Here is a 6,106-nt window from a genome sequence, read left to right as displayed (position 1 = left end):
TTACGACCGACTTCTTTCCCACAGGGCTCTGAGTCAAGCAATTGGGCCCAGTCAAAACTGACCCAAATTATCTGGAACCCGTCAATCCACCAGACACTGCAGTCCTATGGTTTATCAGGCAATGGCCCTAAGCTGGTTATCTAACTACCATGTCAACACAGACACAGGGTTTGGTAACCCAGTTTCCCCCCGCAGTGACTTCAGCTACGGGTCATCATGACATGAGGGTTAGGCGTGTGGCTCAATGATGTCTACAGATAGGTTTGCAGACATTGGGGATGGAACCCAGCACCTCTCAGCTGAGGGTCAAACACCCTAGCTATGCTTGGTGTTTGAAAGCACTGTCAAAATCCAAAAGCATGACTCCTACAGACGAGTGGCTGGCAGAGAGTCTAAGTTGGCGTGGGCTCTTTGTAGCAGCAGGTCTATCGTTGACCTCCTCCACACCAGTATCCACCTCAGAGGAAAAACCTGCAGGCGGTCCAGGGATGTCTTCACCACTCTTGAATGATGGCTACATAGAAGCACACACACACACACACACACACACACACACACACACACACACACACACGCACAAACAAATACCCTCATATATGTCTTGGGATGCCCTAGGATGATTTAATTTGTGTAATTAATAGCTATTTAGTAGCCTTAGCATTAAAGAGGCATGAAACTCACATGACCTAAGGCCTTTATTTGCCTTATGTGAAACCACCAGTCTCTCACCATGGTCTCCATGATGTGGGACGTCAGGTGGACCAGTCTAAACAACAGTACGGAGATGCGGAAACTAACATAATGAACACGACCCTGATGTTGTCATGGTAAACGGGTGTTTCACTCGACAGCAATGCAACGTACGACTGAACGCAGACGGATTCTATGATGCAGCAGATCTAACGTCGGGGACAGGGGAGAGATTGAGATGTGCTCTACGAAAGGCAGCCTTTTGTAGATCTGATGAGTGAGATGATGAGTCTCGCTAAGTGTGCGTCTCGCCTGTGTATCAAGGTAGGAGAAGGAGAGGGCCGTCCTTGACTAACATTATTTAGTAATAATCACAAAACATCAGATGCCCTCCAGGCACAACGGGATGGCCTCTCTGCGATCACTGTGTTTTTGTAATTACTGTATCGGGGTTTATATCGTTTTATATCGTTTATAAGACAACAAATAACCATCCATTCCCGATTCCACGCCCGCGGTTATCATCAAGCGTCATGTTTCGGAACAAACAGCCTTCGTGCCGGGGAACCAGGGGAACTACGAAAGTGGACAAATGTGGGAGGACTAGGGCGTCCTCATTTAAAGCCTTTTTACAAAAAAATTACAACCCGGATGGGAATCTGGCCTTGGAGTGAGTGGGAGGGGGGACCGGCATGTAGCCTTTCTTTGGCTCAAGTCAACCCTGCCTACATACACTATTTAAAAACCTCTAATGTTTTATCACGGTGTCAAGGGACACTGGATAGCTGCAATTAGAAACAATGCTCCGAAAGCTATTTTAAGTTGAGCGCTATCAGGAGGGGCGGGCAACCGAGAGGATAATTGGGTATTGACAAAATGGTGAGAAAGGCAGAGACTCCAATTTGCTGCCATCTTGAGAGTGATTATGTTGTTTACTGACCGGTTATCTGGGCCAATGGGTACTGGAAGGAGAGCAGAAATTGTGATATTTTATGCATGACGTACAAATATACGAAAGGAAAGTCATTGCCATGAATTGAAATTGTCGTGCCACTCCGACTTTAAGGAATTGTTCCGATCTGACACAGATAAAATGTTTTTTTTTAGGTTTTCTTTCTAATCCAGTCCCATACATTTCTTCCGTTCATTAGGTTGTGTGAGTTTTCATGCCTCTGTGAATGCTAATGCTACTAAATAGCTCTTAATTACAGGACTTAAATCATCCTGAGTTCCCCCAAGACACATCTATGAGGGTATGTGCGTGTGTGTGTGTGTGTGTGTGTGTGTGTGTGTGTGTGTGTGTGTGTGTGTGTGTGCGCTTCTATGTAGCCATCATTCAAAAGTGGTGACCATTGTGTTGTAAAATATACCTTGAAACGATGAGTATGAACATAAACTAAGACTATCATCAAATTGAGAAATAAATGCAAATTACTGCACATCAGGAAGTATTGTCTGCCACTGGCGTTGATACTGCACACAGCCGAAGACAGATCCTTCGCTGTGACCTTATTTAACCGTGTGTGTGTGTGTGTGTGTGTGTGTGTGTGTGCGTGCGTGTGTGCGTGCGTGCGTGTGTGCGATGCAAATGTCTAATGCATTACTCCAGAAAACTAATAGGTTCTTCTAACAAGATACTAAATGAATAAATGAATCTAGGAAGATGAATTTCACCTGACAGTGACTCTGACAAGGTTTTTTTTTTCATCATATTACGCCAAAAAGGATTTTGCCACCATCTAGTGTTCAAAACACTATGGGTTCATACTGTAGTCCAACAATATGTTGGAGTTGCTATTTGATTTTTATTTAACTTATATAAAAAACAAATATAATAATTTCTTACCAAATAGGACAACCGATTAAGACTAGTTACAAACTTAATCATTTCAGTCTTGTTACTATCCAAGCATCAAGTATTATAGCAGTTTAGATTGAATAATGTTTGTATAATGTTTAAAATTTGACCTGATTATCATAATTCATATGAAAGATTCTAATAATAATAATTATCATTAAAGAACCATTTATGGAAAACAAACTTTGAGGTGTGAGTTAAAAAGACTGAGCTAGATTGAGCTAGTGTGTGTGTGTGTGTGTGTGTGTGTGTGTGTGTGTGTGTGTGTGTGTGTGTGTTTGTTTGGGGAGGGGGCAAATATCCAACCCTGCTCAATATTTAAAGCCTACTTCCCCTCTCCTTCTCTCTGTCCCCCCTTCCTCTCTCTCCCTCTCTCGCTCGCTCACACACTGTCTCCCCTTTCCTCTCTCTCTCTCCCCCTCCCCTCTCTCGCCCCTCCTCTCCCTCCCCCATGTGCTCTCCTCGTCACCCAGTCCCTAACTGAGAGCCAGTGGCTCCGTGGATGGCTGGAACACAACAGAGACCATCTGTTGTCTGTGTGTTTGCCTTGGTGCCCTGCCACAGAACTCTGGCAGGGGAACCCGAGGGACTGGTACACACACACACACACACACACACACACACACACACACACACACACACACACACACACACGCCGTGCCAGTGCTCAGTAGAAGCCACCTTTACAGCCCACTGCCTCTCCATCGGGAGATTACACTCCTCCACCTCCACCTCCATCACCATAATGCTCTCTTTCAGAGAGGCCAAGAGAGAGAGAGATAGGGAGGGAGTGGAAGGTAGAGGTGGAGAAAGAGAAGGGTGGATATGGTGGGGAGAGAGAGAGAGATGGCTCGGTGATGGGTAAAGGTGTCACGCTGGCGAGGGATGGTAGAGATAGAGAGAGACCTGAGGATACTGACGGATAAACAGGTAGAGATACAGAGAGGGAGAAGGAGACAGGGCGGGGGAGGGGGGGGGGGGATTGGTTTGGGTAGGAGGGAGCTATAAAGGTGGATGAAAGGGCACACATGGAGAGAGAGGAAAAGAGTGGGTCGGGGGGGGGTTAGGGAGAGGAAGAAAAGAGGGATCAATGTGGATGAAGAGATAAAAAGAGAGAGGGGCGGGTATGGGTACAGGTGGAAAGGGCGAGGGTGGGCGAGGCAGGGGGAGAGAAAGAGGGACAAAAGGTGGATGAAAAGGTAGAGCCGGAGAGAGGGAGATATTTTGCAAGGCTTGGCCGGGGTTGCATTGCAGGGCGGATTAGAGGGGGATGAGGATTCACAGGTGCTGGGGCTGTTGTACCTTCATTCATTTACTTGGAGGGACTTTTGGATGCAGAACAGTCAAGTGTTTCCTCATGGACTCCTGTAGCCTGTAGTGTGAGTGACTGCACCTCTCTGTGTATCGCTATGAACTCTAACATGGATTCAACCCAAACAAAGCAAAATAAATGCATTAAAATAACATCAGACAACCAGAGTCTGGGCTCTCTCTCGTCTTGGTTTGGCTGGTGGGCAGATAAACACGAATCGTAGGACTACTTCAGTCCAAATGACTCGATTTCATGTTCTTGCGATTGGTTGACGGAAGGCGACAGCTCTCGTTCTCCTGTATGTGTCATTGCGTGGTTGAATGATGGCAGTATGATGCAAAAGATGCAAACATGAAATGATTCACGCAAGTTGGTCACCAGTCATTGTGGCCTTGTAAGGAGTCTGTATCAAAAAACGTTCCTCAGCTTATTTAGGAGAGCTTTTTTTTAATTAATAATGATTATAATTATGTAATTTATTTATCTAGTGCTTTTGTGAGTACTCAAACACACTTATCATTATATAAAAATACTTAAAATACGAGAGTAAACCAAGAATAAACTGTGCTAATCAGAATAATAATCAACAGTCCTAATTAAAAAAACATTGTGTAATCATCATGCAGCTATGATGATTGGGTGCCTAAGATCTGCTAATATTAGCTTCCAAGTTGGATGAGATCAAAGCCAAACAAGGAGAAGTAGGGAGCTTGCATGTTGGAGGATTGCTGTTTACCAACGCTGGCCTTTATGCTAGCTTGCTAGATTGTGTTCTCTGTAGAAGGCTCCTCTAGTGAGTAGTGGACCCCTAATTGTACAGTGTGTGGGAACTCAGCGCTAGACCGCACTGGAGTAAGAGGTGTAGGATCACAGAGATGGGAAAGACATTCTTGAGGAGTGATTAAAAAAATAACCTCTGTCCAAGCAGTAAGCGGATCCGGTGGTAAGTACTCACTTTGGATTGGACAGCTGGGATATGTTTGTGACGCGCTTGGCCACTAGAGGTCAGTCTAGTGATTTACGAGACGCCTAATGCTAAGACGTTCACCAACTAACTCACTTTAATAGCCTGTGCATCCCTCCCACCCCACCGCCCCAAGTCCGCCACACACACACACACCCAAAGTCAACATGGTTACCTACAATAAAAAAATATATAATCTTATTTCATCCATGTTTCCATATAAAAAGCCTGTATATAAACCAGGAAATCAACAAGTGGCTAAAGTGTTTCCAGAATCCAACCCAATAATAATTCATATTTGCCATATTTCTGTCCTGTGCTAATGACTTGTTTTACTTGGAACTATGTCACGCATAAGGTATTTGGGTGACATTCACGTTGTCAGTCAGTACTTTTTCATCCAACGAAGGGCTCTGGTATAGAAAACAATATCCGGCCTGATAATAATTCATGACTTTTACTGCTGCTTACCTTTGAAACTGTTTTCACATCCTCCTTCCACCTCATACAGGCAGCTTAATTACTTAGACACAATACAAGAAGGACAACAAGCAGTGTGCGTGTGTGTGTTTGTGGGCACATATTTTTGAGTGTATGTGTGTGGGTGGGTGTCTGTGTGTGAATGGTTTGTTTGAATGCTTGTGTTTAAGTGCAGGTGTCCAAGTTTGTGTGTGTGTGTGTGTGTGTGTGTGTGTGTGTGTGTGTGTGTGTGTGTGTGTGTGTGTGTGTGTCTGTATGTGAGCATATGTTTTGTTTGTGTGTCTGTGTGTGCATGGTTTGTTTGAATGCTTGTTTAAGTGCAGGTGTCCAAGTGTGTGTGTGTGTGTGTGTGTGTGTGTGTGCATAAGTGTGTGCACATGCCCCTGCTCGCATATGTCAAATGGAGCTCATTCACCCGTTTAACCTTTATTTAAACAAGGGCGGTGAACAAACATTACGGCAGCTGCCCGTCTTAATCAGGATTACCCAGCATGCTCATGGCAGGTGAAAGAACATCAAAGCCTAGCCCATGAATAAGCACGACCCAGCACAGGCACACACATGAATATTGCACTTTAATTTCCCCAGTGTTTTGATTGTATTATGCAGAGCACTTTGAGAGGCTTGAGTGTAACATTTATTATAAAACCTATATACAGTTAGACCTTGAATGGCACACTCAAACAAACACACATAGTGTAGTTTGGAGTGTGTGTGTGTGTGTGTAAAATCAAAGTCATTGATTTTTGTCTGAAATCAGAGACAGGAAGATGCCACGAGGCCAACAAAGGTGATTTCAGTC

This window comes from Micromesistius poutassou, assembly GCF_964030765.1.
Source record: "Micromesistius poutassou genome assembly, chromosome: 19".
In the NCBI taxonomy this organism is placed as follows: domain Eukaryota; kingdom Metazoa; phylum Chordata; class Actinopteri; order Gadiformes; family Gadidae; genus Micromesistius; species Micromesistius poutassou.
Note: the sequence above shows the minus strand (reverse complement) of the source record.